This window comes from Gossypium arboreum, chromosome 6 (assembly GCF_025698485.1).
Source record: "Gossypium arboreum isolate Shixiya-1 chromosome 6, ASM2569848v2, whole genome shotgun sequence".
Classification (NCBI taxonomy): domain Eukaryota; kingdom Viridiplantae; phylum Streptophyta; class Magnoliopsida; order Malvales; family Malvaceae; genus Gossypium; species Gossypium arboreum.
The window spans coordinates 133,345,042-133,368,078 of record NC_069075.1 but is presented as its reverse complement, the minus strand read 5'-3'; the positions used below and the strand labels follow the sequence as shown (position 1 = coordinate 133,368,078).

The 23,037-nt window shown below is 34.4% G+C and overlaps 1 non-coding gene across 1 annotated transcript; it reads left to right on the top strand.

Moving 5' to 3' along the window:
- Positions 1–1,223: 1,223 nt before the first annotated feature.
- LOC128294735 (small nucleolar RNA R71) lies at positions 1,224–1,330 on the top strand. The gene has a single exon (XR_008285042.1). It is a non-coding gene; the product is annotated as a small nucleolar RNA R71 (small nucleolar RNA).
- The last annotated feature ends 21,707 nt before the right edge of the window (positions 1,331–23,037 follow it).

Below are 23,037 nucleotides of genomic sequence, written 5' to 3'. Positions count from 1 at the left end.
ATAGTTTGTTTGGGTTTCCCAAGACCTAGTTGCTTAAACATTTTGTAAGGCATGACATTAATACTAGCCCCTAAATCAGCCAAAGCATTATTAACATTTAAACTACCAATTAAACAAAGAATAGTAAAACTCCCTGGATCTTTCAATTTGTTGGGTAGTTTATTTTGAAAAATAGCTGTGCACACTGCACTGCATTTAGCTCTACGTATGATGAATCATCTAACTTTAGCTTATTTGATAAAAGTTCTTTTAAAAATTTAACGGAATTTGGCATTTGCGAAAAAGCTTCAATAAACAGTAAGTTAACATGTAATTTTTTCAACAGTTTAAGGAATTTATAAAATTGTTCATTTGTGTGGTCTTTTTTTGTCATATTTGGATATGGCACGTGACGTTTATATTCCTTACCGACCGAATCTTGCTTATTATGGCTTACCTCAACCTTACCATTGCTTACCACAGTTTCTGGCCTCAGTTCAAATTCAAATTCAGTTAACCTTTCTTCATCTCGAACAGTGATCGCATGAAGCTACTCTCTTGGGTTAGTTTCGGTGTTGCTTGGCAAGCTACCTTGTGTTCATTCTGAAATCATCTTTGCCAATTGACCGATTTGATTCTCAAGCCCTTGAATCGACGCTTGTTGATTTTTAAGTGTTGTTTTTGCGTTTTGGAAACAAGTTTCTGACAATGAAATAAACTTCGTCAACATCCCCTCAAGGTTCTGCTTATTCTCTTACTGGTAAGGTGGTTGAAAGCCTGGACCACCCCAAGAGAAGTTGGGATGGTTCCTCCAACTTGCAGTATAAGTGTTAGTATATGAATTATTCTGAGGTCTAGAATTATTACCCGTATAGTTGACTTGTTCGTCTTCTATGCTTAGGTTGTAGGATAGATTTTCTGGATGGTTCCCTCCTCCATTTGCGTCGTTTTGCATCACCAGATGTACCTACGTAGAACCATATAAACCATCAATCTCTTTATTCAAAAGTTCTACATGATTTGACAACATAGTGACCGAATCAATGTTAAAAACACAGGCTGCTTTCATCGAATTTGTCCTCATGACTTGTCACTCATAATTATTTAGTGACATCTCTTCTACAAACTCGTAAGCCTCTTCAGGTATTTTGTTATTCAAATTCCCACCGGCGGATGCATCGATCAATTGCCTAGTTGAGGGGTTCAAACCGTTGTAAAAAATTTGAACCTGTAGCCATAGAGGTAACCCATGATGAAGGCACCTTCTTAATAAATCCTTATACCTCTCCCATGCATCATATAAAGTTTTTAAATCCATTTTTACAAAGGAAGAGATATCATTCCTCAATTTGGTTGTCTTAGCCGGTGGAAAGTACTTCAGCAAAAACTTCTTGGTCATCCCAAGTAGTGATAGAACCTCGTGGTAGAGAGCTCAACCATTGCTTAGCCTTATTTCTCAATGATAAGTAGAATAACCCTAAGTGAATGGCATCATCAGAAATGTCATTTATCTTGAAAGTGTCACAGAATTCTAGGAAATTAGCCAAATGAGCATTTGGGTCTTCGTCCTGCAAACCATCAAACTGAACAAATTGTTGAATCATTTGAATAGTATTAGGTTTCAGTTTAAAATTATTTACAGCAATAGTAGGTCTAACAATACTTGATTCAGCCCCAGTTAAATTGGGCTTGGCATAATCGTACATAGTACGAAGAGTAGGATTCGTATTTACAGGATTTACAGCAACCACAAGAGGTAACTGATTATTATGAAGTTCTGTCATCTCCTCAATATTAATAATAATATTCCCTTGCTCTTCTATTGTACTTTTTTGACTTTGCCTCGATTGTCTACAGTTTCTGCGAGCTGTACTTTTGATCTCACTGTCGAATACTAGAGGTCCTAACGGGTTTCTTCTAGTCATAAACTAAAGGAACCTGCTAGAAGCAAATAAAAGAAAAGTTATTAAATTAAAAGTAAAACAAAAAATAAAAATAAAAATGGCTAAAGTAATAAAAATCTAGTGTTCTTAATATTTTAGTCCCCGACAACTGTGCCAAAAACTTGATGATCATTTTATGATTCACTAAACTAGACTACGATCACGACAAAGGCAAGCGCACCTATCGAATGGTAGTATAGCTATGTTGGGTCTAGAATATCGTATCCACAAGGATTAAAAGTACTAATATTAACTATCTTTCTATTATTTAGCCTAAAAAAAAGGGATTTATTTTAATCTAAAATTAACTAAACGAATTAACTAATGAACGTGACAGAGAGTGAAAGAAATAATCGAATAAACCAATGATAAGACAATACCCAAAGAAGAATCTACCTAGACTTCACTTATTATTCTAACTCTAAATGAAACGATTTATTTACTTGTCTTGATTCGTAGAAATCCCTAAATTATGTTAATATCTCTTTCGAGACTAAGAACAACTGACTCTAGGTTGATTAATTGAAATCTCTTTCTAATTAAATCCCCTATAGTCGCATTAGCATTAACTTGATCTATGGATTCCTCTATTAGATTTGAATCTAATCCGACAGATTTATGTCGCCCTATCTCTAGGATTGCATGTAACTCCGCTTAATTATGCTAGATCTACTCTTAAACAGGGACTTTTGCTCCACTGAATAAGCACATCAAACTTGGATTAATATCCTAATTAAAAATATTAGGGCAAGAATTATATTAAGGCAAGAATTAAGAACACATAATTAAGAACAAGAAAAATTATTTATCGTGTAATTCAGATAATTAAATAATAAGATCCATCATAGGTTTCATCCTCCTTAAGTATTTAGGGAGTTTAGTTCATAATGTAATAGGAAAACATCTCAAAAATAGGAAAACAACAAAATATAAAGAAACCCAAAAAACTTCAAGAGAAATTGAATAGAAATCTTCAATCTTGGAGGAGATCCTGCTTCCAAGCTAAATCCGTTGCCATTCTTCGGGTAATTTCTATGTTCTACTCTGCATATCCCCCTTAGGTCCTCTTCTAGTATGTATTTTAAGACTTTAGAATGCACAAAAACCTTAAAAATTAGGTTTTTCGGCGTAAAAGGGAAGCAGGGTGCGAAATTGACACGGACTGGCACATAGGCATGTGGCCAGCCCGTATGGAAATGCCCAGGCCATATGGATCCTGGAAACAGCTCTTTTTGCCCAATTTTAGCTCAGTTTTCACTCCTTTCGCTCCCCTATGCTCACCTAAGTATACAAACATGAATTTAAAAGATAAGGAGCATCAAATTCACTAATTCATATAATAAATCATCCAAAAACACATCAAGAATGGGATTAAAAACATGTTACTTTTATGGCTTATCAGTAAGGCATACATGTCTTAGATGATTTTCAATCCTGGGCTTATGTTGTATATTTGATTCTAATTTTTATTATATTTTTTATGGTGATTAAAGAAATAGTGTAAAGGTCGAGTTTTTTAGTGTTTTGTTTGAGGAATTTTTAAATGTTTTTTTAACATATTTTTGTGCGTATATGTGTTGGGCTTATTGCTCTTACTTTTATAGCTTTATGCTAGTTTTGTAACTTATTTTGTTCTTAACAATATTTTGGCTTTACCAAAAAAAAAAAACACCTTTCCAGGCATTACTGTTAATCTGCCACAAATTGATACGTCAAATTAGGCTCTCCATTACACTTAAGGAGCTTATTCTCAAGAAATTTAAGTGTCTTTTATATATTTTTTTCAATTTTTAGTTTTTTCATTAATAAATTGTTTTTATTAGTTTTAAGTCATTTTTTAGACTCAAATTAGCAAATTGTGCCATAGGGAACCTAACAAGTTGATTGAGTGTTGTAAGGATTCGAAGGTGACCCGAACGTGAAGAAAACATCACTTATAAGGGGGTATCACAATATCAAAGCATGGAAGTCATGATACCCCTAACAATGCTGAAATGAAGAGAAAAAAGGTCATATATAGTGGTATCATGATACCGAGACCCTTTAAACTCTCAACCTCAAGACTGTTGTGAGAAACGCAATACCCTAGCCTGGATATCGTGATACCCAAGCCTGACGAATGAAAAAAACTGCAAGGGCAATTTTTTGTCCAAACAAACTTATGTTTTCTTTTTACATAAGGGCAAAATGGTTAATGTGAGGTTAAATGTTAGTAGGCTATAAATTCAACTTTATAAGCTTTTCATTCAGATTTTTGGTGGCTGAATAGTTTCTTTAGGGTTTATAGTTTTTAGGTTAAGTTTTCTTTCTCTTTTCCTTCTCTTTTAAAGTGTACTATTGTTGTGTTTAGAATAGTCCCACCAAAACTCAAAGACCCCAATATTTTCACTATTCCCATAGAGATTGGAGGTGTGAATTTTGGCAATGTGCTTTTTTGATTTGGGAAAAGTATAAAATTAATGCCTTTGTCCATCTACCGTAGGTTAGGACCTTAGAGAAACTTCAATGACCCTCTAATTAGCCGATAGATCCCTAGTTCACCTAAAGGAAATTTTGGAGTATGTTTTAGAGAGAGTTCAGAAATTCATTTTACTGGTTGACTTCATAGTTCTTAACTTTGAAGAGGATGTAGAGATACCTATTCTTTAGAAAGACTGTTCCTAGCTACCTCTAATGCCACCATAGATATGGGCAAAGGAGAGATGACGATGGAAGTCGGTGGTTTGTAAAGCCTGAACCTAAGGTGAAGGAAGTGTCCTCTAATAGTGAGCTAGGGTGCCAGGCTATTCAGGTGATGTCTGATCATGCGACTAACAATATGAAATATTTAAAGTGGTATATGTTTGTAGGTTCGAGACAGAGGATGCGAGGCATCTATATGAAGAAATAAAAATTTTTGAAAGGGTAATCAATGAATCAACTTGTAGGGCTGAAAGTAACAAAATGTTTATTGGTATCGAAACCTTAAGCAAGCATCACTATGGAGGTGTTACGTATCACCCTAGGAGAAAATTTTAATTTTCCGCATGTGGTAATTGAACTCAAAATTTGTAAATAATTAAATTATTGAGCATGGACTATGCATATTTTTAACATTTAGATTAGGATTTTAATTCACATAGGTTTAACTATGAACTTGGTAGGTCAGGTTTTTAAAAGTTGAGAGAAAATTTGATAATTTTGTATGTATTTTGGGGTCTTGCTCAATAAAATCATGATATATGATCTGTCGTAATTCGATATAACAGATTAAACTAGTTTTCACATTTAAGGAGCTTGAATACAAGCATTTTCATTATGTTTTAGTTAAGTTTCTTTAGTTTTACTTACATTCAATAAAATGTGCACATCGAGCCTTTTATTGGCCTTAAGGGCCGAACGAGCCTAAATGATAGCTAACATACTTCGTGAGTGTGCAGGAGAGCATTAGAAAGCATTTCAGGCCAATACTAGATGCTATGTCACCACATGGGAGATCCAATGTCGCAACATAGAGAGTAGAATAGAGAAAGTGAGAAACTGCCTTCAATATCGTGATATAGGTTGAGGATGTGGCGACATACCCCTTAAGATGGCTATAAAGGAGCATACCAATTGCTATGTCGTGACACAGGTCTTGATGTGTCACGATATCGACTCTATAACGAGAATCAAATATGAAATAGAGGCATTTTGGTCTGCACAATCAAACTTAAAGCTTAAGAACGTCAGCTAACCTAAGGTTAAAGACGACAGCTACCTAAAGGCTATAAATAGGCTTCTTTGGCACATAGTATGGACACTATTCCATTAGCTCAAATTCTTTTCTTAGGTTTTTAGATTTGTTTTCTTATTTCTCTTAAGTTTTCATAGTTTAGTTTATTTGTTTCTTCAAGAGATATGATTGTAAAGCAATATCAACTTCTGTAGATTCGTATTATTCAATATCAATTAGACTTTCTTAAACTCTCTTTTTCGTTCCATTCCCCATGATCAATTCTTTCAGTCTTTCTATGTTGTTTCTTAAAGCCATGAGGAACCAATCCTGCTTTGTAGGATTAACAAGTGGAGGCATGATATCTTAACTGTTTTGTAGGGTTACTCAAAGGATCGATTGTTTGGAAAAGGAAGAATGTGAAACAAACCCTAGGTTTGACAACCTTGGGAAGTTATCAAAGTGGGAATTAACCCAAAACTGGTATCGCCTATTCGTGAACACCTTTACCCCTAAGCCAGTTTGGACTGTGAGTTCAGAAGATAAGTAGTTCTTGCTGACTCGTTATGTTGGTGGAAGATCAGAATATCTTGCTAGGGTAGCGACTAATTGGTTGATGAGAACCTAAGACGGTAGTTAATTGTGATTGTTGAAGTGAGCTGATCACTTATTCTCAAATTTGATTCACTCTATTTATCTTTTATCTCTTGCAATTTTAATTTCTTTTTTATGTTATTTTATTTTATTTTATTATTTTACAAACCTTAATCATATTTCTTATTTTAATCTCAGACTATAACTGACCTAAATTATTAATTAGATCTTTAATTGTTCAGGTTAAGATTGATTTAGTACTCACCTCCATTTGGTACGATCCTCGGAGTACTCGTCTACTTCATTGTAAAATTTATATTACAACTCGACCCGTATACTTGCAAATACCACCTCATAACTCTCTATTTTATTGCAGTATGCACACTCTGGACGTTAGTACGTCCGGAGGCGGTCAATATCCAAGGGGGATATCGTGATTTCTCTAACAGCTTTAACTAGGAACCAAAACTATTTTGGGTATCGCTATATCAGACCCTTGGTATCGCACTACCCCTGGAATTTCAAAAATAAAATTTTGGTTTACATGCAGTGCTGTCGCGATACCCACACCTGAGTATCGTGATACCTCAAACAGACTTGAAAATGGGGATTCCAAAAGGATGGGATATCACAATATCCACTCTTGGGTATCGCGATATCCATGCCGGGGATAAATGTATAGTTAAGTTAGTTTATCTTGAGGCAATTTTAGTCGAAAGATAAGGAAATTACATGGTGCTATTTATTTCATTGTATATTGTTTTATTTTTGTGTTTTTATTTTAATTTGTCTTGTTGAAGATTTATCTTGATCATGTTTAATGACAATGGATATAGGTGGTCAGGTGACCAATACAACTATGAAGATAAAATGAGTTCGACGAATAGGGATTTGACGAACCATTGGAGTTATTCTGGTGATCAAAGATGGTAAGAGTATTCATACGAGTATCTTTGTGGGTCGTATTGGTACGCGGATGGTGTGGATAGCTACAACCCTAAGTGGTTGATTAGTTATCCAATGAAAGATTCATATTCTCCGTATTATTACCTAAAAAGTAATATGGAGAGTGATGAGTATATAAAAGACCCATCCCTTGCTACACAGGTTGAAATGTTGGAAGAGAGCATGTCTTTGATCCAAGATGTGTCCTTCATATCCAATACGATGGAGCAAATATTCGAATGTTGGGAAATGTGTCCATGTTGTAGTAAACATGTAATTGTTTTCTATTTATTTGAACGATGAATAAATAAATCAAGTTAATTTCACATTTCACTATTATGTCTTTTGTATTTTCTGTCTTTTATATTTTTCATGCATAGAAAAATTGTGACAAGCAAATATTAGCTCTTTGATTGTCTAAAGTTCAAATTAAAGATAAGTGGCATTATAAAGAACGTTTACATTGCGAGAAAGACAACTTACTTCAGTAGATAATCTAAATGAGTCTATAATCCCATAAAAGAATTGAAATGAGCATTTGATTCAAATACTGAAAAAGATTATTACGTCGTCTATAATTCCAATTAGGGAGATGGCTAGTCTTGGCTATCGGAGCAGTTGACTTCACAAGTAGAGACACAGATGAATTCATGGGTAGAATGATAAATTGGACTAGACTTAAGATGAATTAATTCTGAATCCTTTTGTGAATTAATTCACTTATCACATTCGTGGTGTGATTTACCTAACTCCTGAGTTAGTCACTGACCATGCGTATACAACTCATGTGCTTTGATATAAGTAGAGGCTTATGCTCTAAAGATGATTAAGCCTATAGCCAATATGTTGGGTACATGACTTGTGTACGGTATCGCTTTACTAGCAACAGTGGAATTCATAGCTCAATTAAAAAGTTAATGATATTCTCTCATTGGCATTATGTGGATTGATAAATATGGAACATAACCATGGGTTGCTTGTTCTCGAATGAGCAATTTATCACAGTCATTTGTTGACAGCGATCATATTAATCATTAAGAATACACAATGGTGAAAATGAGATAAAATAGGATTGTATTGAATGAACGAATTTAACTCAAAGGAATCAAGGATATCATATGAGGGTAACACACACATGACGAGGTCATTGGCCAAAGCAGTTAGATGAATTGCTCTCTTAAAGAGTATACAATAAGGAGTTTTCAATCATGGTACTTCTTTTGGACTAACTCCATGATTAAATAATTGTGAATTATTGAAATGATGCTTCTGGACATAAGTGCAATAACTAGAGCCTAATTGTATATGTCTGATTGGTCCCTCCGCTAGCTCAACAAAAACTCGATTCGACTGTATTTGAATCAGAAGAAAATTCTACGACTTCGGGAATAATTTAATTGAGTCAATTTATTCGATGTGGAATTAAATTAGGTGGTCGTAAGAATTGTTGAACTAGAGAATTTGATTAAAAAAATTTCTTGAAAAATTAATTTGGAAAATCTAAGTGATTTTTGGAAAATTAATTTTGATAAAGTAAAATTAAATAAATCAAATTAATTAAACTTAATATGATATTTTTGGAAGTTACTTTTCAAGTCAGACAATTGGCCCAATGGGTAATTGAACTTGAAAATTGGACCTGAGATCTTAAATTGGGCCAGGGAGCCCAAAACCCAAAAAATGGTTAAACTAGGCCTAGTATGTAAAACCAGGTCGACGATCCAACCGACAACTAGACCGGACCGGTTAGGTCGTCATTGACCAAGATCGAACCGGCTTTGGAAGTTGTAAGTGTGTAACACTCCAAACCCGGCCTAGAAGTCTAGACCGAATTCGGAATGCTACATTGACCACGGAAGTGATCGTGAGAAAATCTTACAAAACTAGTCATTCTTAATTCGATTTCTGAAATAATTAATATTGATTATTTAAAAAAACCAGAATAATAAAATGATTAAACCTTAAAACAGAATTATACCACAGTGTTAAAACCTTATATTCAAAATTGAATAACCAATAAAAGTTTGAACCCACAAACTAATAACTTATTAGCCTCAAAACTGTCTGAGTCCTCCGCATACTGAGTCCAGCATCCAAAATTCTGAGATGTTCATGAAAAAGGAAACAAAAGAGGGGGTAAGCTATACAAGCTTAGTGTGAGATCAAACTAACTAGCTACCAAAGCAGAAATAGATACAGTAAACCTAAAAACAGTTCAGTAGTGGAACATACTTACAGAGCGCCTATAACAAAACAGACCATATGTAACTTTACAATCATATGACTCTGTTAGACACAATATCAGAAATTCTCAGAAGTCACAAACTGGCCTAAGCCCTTTTTCCAGAATCAGAATCGGTTGGGCCTTAATCCATCACACAAAGTTTCTTTAGACACGAGTACCTTTCAGTCAAATAGTACAATCAGACTTCTCAGTCAATCAGACAATCAAATAATTCAGTCAGACAATCAAATAGATATTGCAGTCACAGAATCACACAGATGCATATGAGTGCAAATGAATTATAAAATAACCCATCCATCCAACCAACACACCATCTCCATCAAACCGACACATCCTGTGGGGATTTAATCAACCCACCCATCTCTGCACTCCGAGTAGGACCTCGAAAAGCCCATCCAACCGTATACTCCATAGAACGTCATCCTGGGTTGCCCGGCAACGATGATCATCAATGTTTTCCTCGATCCTCAGGGAATTGGGACCGCCCATGACCCTCTGGGTATTAGGGCTATCGAGAAGTCAGACGCGGTGCCATGTGAAAGACCGCATACGTATATGCAAGATAATCGCTAGATCGATAAAGCTACGCAGAAGGCTAGCGTATAAGTTGCATCGCTCAATGCAAAGGAACCGCGGATGACGCTACCGTATAATTGCCAGATCAGATAAACGTAGCTAACGTACATGAGATACAGTACAAGGCTGTAAACCGCTATACCGTTATCAGTAATGTCCATGACTCTCAGGGTATTGGGAACGCCCATAACCCTTTAGGTATTATTAAGGGCTTTCAGAATGCAGACAAACTGCCAAATCGTAAATCTCCCTTCTCTTTAACATCCTACTCAAAAAGATTTATGCATATGTATGTATGTATGCAGTCAGATGTACACAATTTAGAATGCAAATTCAGACAGCCAATCAAAAGCAGACACACACATCCGGTCAATCAGTTATAGAATCAAACATGTGTACCTTCGTATCTCGAATCAAGTATCAACTTATCTTACAACCAACCACAAATGCACACATATCAAGCCCAAATCAAAGTCATAATTACCCCAGTAAGGCTTAGTCGGGGGTTGGAACACACAGAGTCGCATTTGCACTTGCATTTGACCTAAAACCCAAAGTTTGGCAAGATAGGGCCACACGCCCGTGTGCTCTAGTCATGTGGAGCACTCCAGGCCTTGTGGGGGTCCAAATGCCCATATGAAGGGTAGCACAAGGCTGTGTGACAGAGGCACACGCCCGTGTGGTGCAGAGGCACGGCAATGTGATCAGCCCGTGTAAGACACAATCCAATTTCACTAAGTTCTAGTGCAAAGTAGACACGGCCGTGTGAGGGTCTCATACGTCCATGTGGCCACCAAACACAGCCGTGTGTTCCAAAACACACAGCCGTGTAGAATCCCTAATTCTCAAGTCATTCACACGCTCGGGTGGACCAAGCGACATGGCCATGTGATTTCCAAAAAAAATCCCCAAGACAGCCATACGGCCATGTGGCCAGGCCGTGTGGCACCAAAATTTACCATAACCCTAATTTCCCAAATCCACATGGTTGTGTGCCACGGCACACGCCCGTATGGCCGTCAGGGAAGCCATGAAACCACCCTAGAACAGCCCCGAAAACACCATTTTGGCCACCAAACCGTCCCCTAACTTTGGTACTATCAAACCACATCAGAAAATGGAGTATCGCACTCTCTTTCAGCCTTCAAAGCTTTGAAACGAGAGAATCAAAGCATTCTCACGAAAAGCCGAAACAACACTTGTAAAACAAAAGATAAGTAGATTAGTCAGAGTTGAGTCCCACACCTATTTCGATGACGAAAAAGACGTCAGAGGAGTAGAAAATCAAGGCCCTTTGACCCCACAACACCACCGATTCCAAAAAGCAAAAAGAAGAACACAAGAACAAAAACCAAGAAGAAACAGAACAGAAAATAATGTGCCAAGTAAAAGTAAATAAAAATAAAAATAAAAATAATTAAAAATAACACTAAAGACAAAATAATTATTTTAACTAAAATCAAAAATAACTAAAATGTTTTCTAAAATGCCGACACAGGGACTTGAACTCAGAACCCTGAGACAAACCAACACACTCAAAACCACTAGACTAGTGGGCCCATTTTGCCACTAAACTGCACAACTTAACTTATGTGGGCAACCTTCCTACTATCCCTACACTCAAAACCCAGAACTTCTAGGCCCAAAATTTGGGGCGTTATAAAGGGTGTCACACGTACATCACCAAATATGGCGGTACCGATAGCTACGACGGCGGTGTTTCGATGGCCGGCGATGGTTGATCATCGATGGTTGAGCAGTTGAAGGGTTACACTTCTATTGAGACTCTACCAGAGAATTTGATTTCAGATTAATTATTCCAAAAATAAAATTATTTTAATAGTTTAATATTAAATTCAATTTAATATTTATTTTAATAGTATTTTATTAATTTAATATTAAAATAATTATATTAATATTAAATTCAATTTAATATTTATCTTGTAAATAAACATTCTATTATTTTAATAAGATTTAATATTAAATTTAATCTAATATTTATCTTAATAATTATTATATTAATTTAATATTAAATTGATTAAGTTTAATCATAGTTAAACTCTCTAAAATTTCCCTATATAAAGAGTCTTGGGTTACACACACTTAAATTCAACAAAAAGTTGTAGAGAGAAAATTCTCTGAAGAGATTATTCTAAAAATTTTTTAGAGATATTTTTTTGATTTACAACTTGACCTAAAAGTTTAGAGAAATTGAAAAATTACCCCGCTGGTAATTTTTGTAAAAAAAATTTCTAATTCGAAGCAAGTCTGCACTCAGCAAACGTGAGCTTAAGGATAGTGGAGAAGACTACTCAGTTGAAGCATTCATCCTAGACGAATTGAAAAGGTACAATTTTGATTAAGTGTTTATTACTTTAGTTATCACAACCAATATCCAGTTTTGGAAAAAAAATTTAGAACTCTGGTTTTTACCTAAATTTATTTTCCGCTACGTTTTCCTAACCTATTTTTCCAACATAGAAGTCGTTTAATGCAGAGCTGTAATGAAAACTCCGATGGAAGAGGTCGAGCATGATATTCCCGAGCTCTAGGATGAAGGTCATTCCACCATTGTTAAGCATGATGAGTTGAACATAGGTTTTCAAAAGAGTTCAAAGTTAAAGACTATGATGAGGTTGTGAGAAATGAAGAAGGTTTTTTCGCTCCAATTGACATAGGATTAGGATTAGAAGTAGTAGTAGGAGTTGTAACACCCCTAACCCGTCTCCGTCATCAGATTAGGGTTATAGAGTATCACAGCAAACAACAAAACATTTAACAACTTAAAACTTCTCAAATATTAATTTAAATATAAAAAATTAAATCATTTGTTAAACATGGAAAACATACACTTATAGACCTTAAATTGAGTTTAGAGGACCTTAAAAATAGTTTGAAAACAATTAGGAACTAATTTGGATTAAAACGAAAAAAATATGCAAAATATGTAAAATTTTGGAAAGAGGGGTTTGGCCACACGTCGAGTGACAAAGGCCAACCCAGGTGGCACCAAACATGGCTGTGCGGCCACTCCGCACGCCCGTGCTCTCAAGGTCACACGACCATGTTGCCAGGCCGTGTAACTCACTATGCCCATGTGAAAAAAATCCTACAACTAAAAATCAACATCCACACGACCGTGTGGACAGATCATGTGTGGCACACGGCCGTGCGACAACCCGTATCCCAAACGTGTGCAACCTAAAAACTTCGTAAGCAAGCCAAATTTAAGACCCTTTCTTAGGTACCAAGTCAAATCAATATCAACCATTTTTATACATTCAAAACACATTCAAAACATGCTTGAAACATACCAAAACATCCAACCTAAGTGTCTAACCATTGTGCCTTCATTGGCACCACATTTCATACACCAATCTAATTCACATTCAAGGATCTCAAGTCGTTGCCTTATACACATGCCAAACATAAAAATTCATCCACTCCAGTCACATTCAATTTTACCATATTTCAAACACTTCCAAGAATCATATATCAAACAACTAAAGACATACATATATGGACATATACAAGCCAAATCTAAAGATATATACACAAATATGCTTAAACCAAGTTTAAATAACATCATTATAGCAAAAGAACTTAAATGCTCCTAGAACATGCCACTTATAACCTAAATCAAAATAATAACAACTTTTATTGATCCGTTGAATGGATAGTGTGATTTTCGAAAGTAATCCAATCGACAGCTCAAATCCTACATTCTACAAAGAAGAAAAACTGAAATGAGGTAAGCTTGCATAAAGCTTAGTAGGTTCGTGTTGAACATAAAATTTAACTTACCATAAAGGACTTAACCTAAATCTTTCATGATGAAAAATCATAATCAAGGTCATGAGTTCATTTAATTGCCTATACCCATCACAAGTCTCACAAGGTTAGTACATTCATAAGTATAACCATATAACCTTATCAAAACATAGCATTTATAAGTAAACAAAAATATAACCTCAATTCATCCATCATATGTTCATTTAATATATCACATATCATTTCAATGATCCATCTCAATATTTTTCCCATTTGCATATCAAATTTCATATAACCATCTCCTATATTCATTTATACTCAATAAACCATGATTAAGGGGCAAACATTTATGAAACAAATGACTTTATTATGGCATAAAACATTACAAGTAAACATATTTAAAACTCAATTCAGCCTTCTATTCGTATAATAAACTTTAAACCATTAATATAATACTTATTTAATTTGTGTACCTTTCCAGATAATTCATTGTTTAGAGGATGTTATGGTATCTTCCAACCACAATCTTACACATTTCCGAAGTGAGGCCATAGTATCTTTCAACTATGGTCTTATTTGTATTGGTTTTAATGCCATAGTATCTTTCAATTATGGTCTTATACATTTCCGGTATAATGTCATAGTATCTTTCAACTATGGCTTTATTCATTCTGGTTTAATGTCATAGTATCTTTCAACTATGGTCTTTCTCATTTCGGGTATAATGTCATGGTATCTTTCAACCTTGGTCTATCTCGTTTCCCAATCCAAAGAATTTGATGAACCAACCATATATAGATAAACATTAAATTACAAAAAAGCAATTAAATAATTACCTTTACTAACGTATAAACTTACCTAATCAAAAACGGCTACGAACGCGACACCGATATTTACTCCGCTAACCCTCATTTTCCACTATTACTGCGTGATTGATCTGTTTCTTGATCTAAGCATAATAATTTTAATTCAATTAACCATTTAAAATAATTAAACAATTCAATTTAGGCATATAAACCATTTTATTATCATTTTACACAATTACCTCAACATTTTATCTTTTATGCAATTTAGTTCCTAAATCCAAAAATCACAAATTAACCAAAATTAATGAAAACTCATGCTAGCCAATTTTTAACTAGACCCTACTAAACCCACTTTTATCAAAATTTTACTAAAATTCCATGTATTTTTCCTATTTTAACAATTTAATCCTTAAACATTAAATTTACTAAAAATCATTTAACAAACTATTTATATTTAGCTATTAAACTCAAGAATTTAAAAATAAAGTTCACAAACACCTAAAAATTATTCATGTTACATCCTAAAATTTTAATAATTTTACAAATTGAATCCTGGATTAGCTAGATTAAGCAAAAACAATTACAAAAACATAAAAATCATTAAAAACAGATCTCAATATCTCACACATGCATTGAAGGAAATAGGGTAGAACTTCCCTTGCCCAAAAATGGTGCTTTTTTCTCGGTTGGTGATGACATCACGAACTAACTAAAATACAACAAAGGCAAGTGCACCTATCGAATAGTAGTATAGTTATGGTGAGTCGGGAATATCATATCCACGAGGGCTAAAAGTACTAGTAATTACTATCTTTTTATTATCTAGCCTATAAATTGAAGGTTGTTTTAAATTCTAATTTTAACTAAACTAATTACTAAGCGGCAGAGAGCGAATTGGAAAAATAATCGAAAAAAACTTATGATAGAGACAATACCCAGGAAAGAATCCACCTAGACTTCACTTATTATTCTAAATCTGAATTAAACAATTTATTCATTTGACTTGATCCGTAGAAATCCCTAAATTATATTAATATCTCTTTCGAGAGTAAAACTAACTGACTCTAGGTTGATTAATTGAAATCTCTTTCTAATTAAAACCCCTATCGTCGCATTAACTCGATCTATGGATTTCCCTATTAGATTTGACTCTAATCCGGTAGATTTATATCGCCCTATTTCTAGGGTTGCAAGTAAATCCACTCAATTATGCGAGATCTACTCTTCGACATGGGCTTTTGCTCCACTGAATAAGCACATCAATCATGAATTAATATCCTGAAAACATTAAAAACATGAAATAAGAACACATAATTGAGATCAATAACAAATATTTATCATGTAATTCAGAACAAATCAAATAATAAGATCCATCTTAGGTTTAATCTTCCCTAGGTATTTAGGGAATTTAGTTCATACTATGTGAGGAAAACATCTCAAAAACAGGAAAAGAACAAAACAGAAAGAAACCCAAAAACTTCGAGAAAAATTGAATAAAGATCTTCAGTCTTGAAGGAGATCCTCATTTCGAGATGAATTTGTTGGTGTTCTTCAAGTAATTTCTACATTCTACTCTGCGTATCCCCTTAGGTCCTATTCTAGTGTGTATTTATAAACTTTAGAATGCTCAGAAAACCCAAAAATTGGCTTTTTCCGCGTGTTTTAGAAACAGGGAGCGATATCGATACAGGCTGCCACACAGGCGTTTGCTCAGACCGTGTGGAAATATTCTTGGCCGTGTGTATCTTTAAATCAGCTTGTTTTGTGCGTTTTTGGCCCCTTTTTTGCTCCTTTTGTTCCCTTATGCTCTCCTAAGTATAAAACATGAAATTAAAGGATTAGGAGCATCAAATTCACTAAATTATATAATAAATCATCCAAAAACATACTAAGCATAGGATTAAAACATGGTATATTTATGGTTTACCAGTTGGAGAAGAAGAACATAAAGAAAAAATATGTTTTGCTTTGTTTATTTTATTTTAACTTAACTTTTATTTTAATTTAATTTAATTTAAACAAATAATTTTAGTCAATTACAAGCACTAACCGCATATGAAATTTAGTTATGGTATATTTTCCACATAAACCCTTGTACCTTTCTCAAATTAATCAATTAATTAATAGAAATTAATTTTTGTAGCTTTTACGATTTAGTCATTTTACTTAATTAACTATTTAAACGTTAAAATTTCTTACCAAATTTCAATACACCTATATAATCATTCTGTAATATTTAATTAAAATATTTACAAGCTCGGTTTATAGAAATGAGGTTTCGATACCTTATTTTATAAAACCATTTTACTTAAGGAATTAACCACTTGAACTTGACTATACGGTCAATTAACGATTTTTATTAAATTAAAATTTCAATAATATTATACTTGACTTATAAATATTAATTAATAATATTTACAAATTCACTCGTCGGATTTATGGTCCCGAAGCCACTTTTTCCGACACCACTGAAAATCGGGTTGTTATAGGAATAGTGTTAGATGTAGATGAAGAGCTAAATTAGGAACTAAATAAAGGTGTGGAGGAGCTGACACACCTTTCCTACTATTGTTGAAGGGGAGCCAATCAACGAACCTAACAAGCATATCTACTTTCAGTTCAAAATGAGAAATGAAGCCCGGGTATCTACAGCTTATTGTTACATGGAGTTTGTGATGCCCGAGGCTATAGTGCCTTAAAACGAGCTTTGGATTTGGTTAGGCTTTGGAAGAAAGTGGCTCATGATGTGGCTATTTTAACAATTGAAGATAAGACGAAAGCAATGTCTCCGATCGAAGAAATAGGTCATTGTCTCTACAATAAAAAAAAAGTCGATTGGGGACAAGGTGTAACTTAAGTGTGGGGGTGTACATAGATGTTATATTTGTGTGTTTTGTTTGCATATTTTCTATTTTTACATAGCTTTAAAAAATATTTAAAATTTTTCAAAAATATTTTCCTTGTTTTTATTTGATTTTGTTGTTTTTGCATGGTGCTTGGGCAATAATTGGGCAATAGGCCATGGGTCGTAAATATTGAATAAGTATGTTGAATTGTCAATCATGTAAATTTTTATTGATACTAGATAATTCGATGTTCTTAATTGTAGACTAATTGTATAATAGATTAAAGGCAATAACCTTAAATGAAATTGTACAAAATGTATCGTAGGATGAATGAAGTGTGCGGATCCTTATAGATAAATAAATTGAATTGTTAATTTTTCATTTGAATAGATGTATGCATGATTGAAAATGTGTTTTATGAATAATTCGGGAAAGACCTCAAGCATTGTTTAATTTAGCCTAAAGCCCAGAAGCTTAATCTTCTACTATATACCACTAGTCCCCGTATTTTGAGCCTCAATAATCCTTTCTTGTTTAGCCTTATTCTTGAAGCCTTAAACCTAAATGATTCAAGAACTCAACCATTCTTTGTCTTGATTTTGAAAATTCACTATGTGATGGATTTCGGGCCATGGACATTGAGGGTTAGGTAGAGACATTATGGTGGCTTCTTATGTGAAAAAGAAAAGAAGAGACTACATGATATAGTACAGATAGAACCTCGCTAAGTGAGTTAGAAAAAAAATAATACAGAAATAGAAATTTTGGGTGAATAAAAGCAAGGAAGGAGTCAAAATCAAGGTGAGTGGAAAAGTGCAAAAAGTAGAAAGAGTTTTAAAAATCAAATTCAAGCTCGGAAAGAAAATCTTTCAAGTCATAATGTATTAACACTCACTAGTTTTGTATGTGTCAGTATTGTGTAGTATTGTCGAAACAATTTTTTTAAATTGAGTTTTGGAAAATGGGAATCGACTTTAAGAAAAACGAAAACGGGAGTCGCCACAAATATTTTTAGGTGTGATTAGATCACCTTATAAAATATTTTGTTTTAAAACATTAATTTTGGTCTACGAAAGTCGAGAAAACGGATTCAGGAGTCGGTTACGTACGAGGAAGGGTTAGCACCCTCGTAACGCCCAAAAATTGGTACCTAATTGATTATCAAGTGCCTTTAATGTCGGAAATTTGAAAGTTTTAATATGCAAACCTCTTTTAATTAGAATGTCTCAATTTTGAAAATTAAGGCTCACTTATTTTAAATGAGTCAAAACATCACATCCAGTAAGTTAGGACGCAACATTTTAAAACCTTCGAAACTAAGCTCGTCTTTCGAAAATTTCTATCTCGAAGCAACAAAACTCCATATCCAGTAAGTTAGGACACTATGTTTTGAAATCTCAAATAATTTTAAGTTTTGAAAACTCAAAATCACTTAGAAGGGTGCTTGACTATTCAATTCAACGAGAAAAGTCGCAACCCAAAGAAGTTAGGCACCGCCTTTCTCAAGTTTCCAAACATCAAGCATTGCCTTTTATTTAAAAAAAACCTTGGAATATTATTTTAAATGACGTTTTAGGATGACATATTAATGCATCATGAAGCATAGATGTACAAAATATTCTAACATTTCCATACAAACATAAATAATATCATTAAGACAAAACTAAATGACATGAACATACGCTTAATGAAAAAATCATACTATGGTAAATATAAGAATAAACAAATAAAAACATGAGTAAACTAAAAGAAAAACATAATACATGCAAAAATTATACAACAATATAAATCATAAAATAGCACATAAAAGAAATAATTAAACATAGCATATAAAAAAATGAAACTATGCACAAATAAGATAAATGACATACACTAAAAAATGAATAAATAGAACATTTACAAATTATAAAAATATAATGCAATAGTTCAAAATACATGAAATGATAATATAATATATATACATGCATAGAAAATATATATTTGAAAATAAACTATATAAAAAGGTTATATATTATAATATATAAAATACATAATCAAATGTATAAAAGATAGGAATAAATATACATATTTGAAAAATGAAGAAATAAAATAAAAAGGAGTTGAAAAACTAAGATAGACGAAGAATAAAATAAGAACAAACCACGAGAGTAAGAACGCAAGAGGAGAGAAATTTGAGTGAATGCTCTCAAGAATTCTTATTGCTTCCCGAACTCAAGTGTGTTACAATGAAGGGAGAGGCCTCTATTTATAGTTGAGCCTCCCCAAATCCAACGGTACAGATCAATTACATCAATGGTTAAGATTAAAGGATATCTACAAATTAAATCTCCAAGATTACAAGATCATATCTTCAAGATTGCATATCATATCTAAGATTGCATATCATATCTAAGATTGTATCATATCTAAGATTGCATATCATATCTAAGATTGCATATCCTTAAAGATTATATTTCCATATGAGTCAAGCTTATAGATGGACCTTAAATCTTTTTAAGTAATGGGCCATTCCGATTGGGCCAAATTATATGTTTGTAATTTTGTACTGGACTTGGACTTTGTTTTATTTTTATTTTTTGGGGGTTTATTATTTTAAATACTGGAATGGGCTGGGCAAAAATGGGCTATTACAGCTGCCCCTCTTTGCTCATTGTCGTGTAACAAGAATAGTGCAAAGACTACAAAAGGACTCATTTTGCCCGGTCTCATCAGCTTCAGACTTCATGATCCTCAATCTGCTCCTTGCAAACTCAGGATTGTCATGTTGATGTTTTCGATCATCTCTCCATCGAATACAGAGATGTCAAATCTGCTACCTTTGATTCATTCCTTGACAATACAGATATGTCAAATCATCCTAGATCTGCTTTAGCGTAAACACTTAAAGGTCAGATCTGCTATGTCTTCGATTTGCTCCTTGTAAACACAAGGATACTAAATCATCTTGGATCTACTTCAATGTGAAATTATCCGAAGGTCAGATCTGCTATGTCTTTGATCTGCTCTCCGTCGAATATGGAGATGCCAAATCTGTTTCTTCGATTTGTTCTCTGATAATACAGAGATGCAAAATCATCTTGGATCTGCTTCAGCATGAACACCTAAAGGCCAGATCTGCTATACTTTAACCTGTTACCCTACTGCTTAGGGGGTTAAGGCGCATTTTCCATTTGCTCCACTACTGCTTAGGGAGATAAGATCCGCAATTTTGACTTGTTATCCTACTGCTTAGGGGAGATAAGATCTGCAAATTTAACCTGTTACCCTACTGCTTAGGGGATTAAGGCACTGAATTTTGTAATTTTCAATCAATCTTGCTACATTGTCCACTGGGGAATCCACCTGTAGAATTGATTTCCTGGAATTTATGCTTATGCCAAATAATTAAGATGCCATGATCGAAATGAGTCAAATGCTCCTAATTAGACATATTATGATGCAAAATGTTTATGAAAATAACTCTTATTTCAGACGTCATCACTCATTCATCTATCGAGCTTTCCACCTCGTTCTTCTCGACATATCAATCATACTCTGCTCGTATGCCTCGAATCTTCTCCATTAATTTGGTCTACCGATGTTTATGAAATGATCCTTTCTTAAGATCAATATTGCTTAAAACGTCCAACCACCTTTTGGACTGAAGAAGAAAATCTCTCGAGTATCTCCAACCCATACATATAAGAATTCCTTAAACAATTGTCTTGTTTCGGTTTCTTGTATTATCTAGAAATTTCCAGAGTAATATGCAAAACTTTGTTTGTGAAGATATTTTAGTTCATCTATCATTATTTCAATGCTACATGCTTTATGAATAATGGGAGACAAATAAATTGATCCTGAGGATAATTAGATTTGGACAAATTATTGGAAGGAATGCAAAAAGATTAACCTGAGAACATATCTTTGCAAAGAAAAAGAATCCAAAGATAGTAAATAGGACAGAAATCAGATGCCCCAGATATGGCCGCTTGAGCGTCTATACACCAGCTCCATAAAGACATTCTTGAGTTCAACATGTGTATAAAATATCCAAAGTAATCTGTTGATTCCTCGGTATGTAACATACTTCACTTCTCGTCGAATCCGGTATAGCAAGGTCACTGCATGACTTTCCAAATTTGAGCTGCCCTTTCGGGTTTTCAACTTAAAACCCTTTGGTCTCAAGGCGCCTTCATGGTTTTCACCTTGGCCTCTCTATTTTTTCTTTTTTCTCTTTTTTTATTTTTATTTTTTTCTCTTTTTCTTTTCTTTTTTTCCTTTTTTTTTGAAATAGAAGTCCCAAAGTGCCCTTTGCGGGTTTTCACCTTGGCTTCCCTTCTCCTTCAGACAAAGTACTCCTTGACCGAGTCCGAATTCACTGGATCAGATAAATTCTTCCTATCCATTTCTTGTGAAAATCAGTGCACCTCTAGAGAAAGCCCTCTTCGCAACAAATGGCCCTTCCCAATTCGGCATCCTTTTGCATGGGAAGGATCTCTTTCAGTACAAGGTTTCCTTTATGATATTCTTTTGGACGAACCTTCTTTGTCACAAGTCTGTGTCATCCATTCTTGGTACATTTGCTGAGGATGAATACTTTCAAGTTAAATTTACTAGAGGTATTCAATTCTTGACCCGATCAAAGCTTGGAGGAAAAATCTTGATTCATAAACCCATGAGAAAGGGATTGCCCAAAGAAGAATCCCGGTCATTGTTTGTCAAACCCTACAAAAAGATGGTTCAATGATTCTCAGCAGACAAGAATGAAGTTGCTGACTTTATCCTTCAACCTGGAAAGTTGAGGTACAGAGATTACTCCCGGAGTATACATCCCACCATGGCTCGATGATGTTTCTGAAGTATCCCTAATCTTCATAAATTTCCCCCAGCTGTGAAGCTGCCAAATGAGCGTAGCAAATAGGAGCCACAACAAATATGGCTGTGGTGCTCCTTTGATACATATAGGATAAAGAATGAACAAACTCTTGCAAATCATCAGTCGAAAACCCAGCCTGGTCTAAGAGAACATGATAGTGGGTCTGTCTCGTGATTCCGATCATTCCAGCATGGGTACCAAGGTAAAAATCATTGTTCTTTGGATGGCATGCTTTATTGTCAATAACAGTACCATGTAGCACATTGTCAGGAGATCCCTGTTAAAAAAACTTGGTATGATGGTTTTTCGTACAACAATAACCACAATCTTTAGGGTTCCACTTCTCGTCAAGGAACTTGCAAGCCTCAATAACTTGCTCAAAACTTGATTGAATTGAGACTCGCTAACCCCATCCCTGAAAATAATGATTTGATCAGGTTTCCTCTTCCCTGAACTTGTATAGAAGTCTAAGAGAGCTTCCTTCATGATACCGTCATCCAATTTGTCAGAAACTAGTTTTGAAGAAAGAATCTATCATTTTAAGCTTCAGAGATCGTATGCGGCCGATGCCCCATAGTCGAAATCAATGGCCACCGCCGAGCTAACCATCGCAGCTATTAACGACATATCGATCGCTCAGAAAGCCAAACAATGCACCCATTCCAAGGATGATGGTTGGAACCTTTGAAACAACTGGAATTGAAGGTGTTTGCCCAACAGTAAGCATAGAGAGTAGGCGGTAGTTTCTTATGCCAATTTTACCGCCTCGGTCATCTTCGT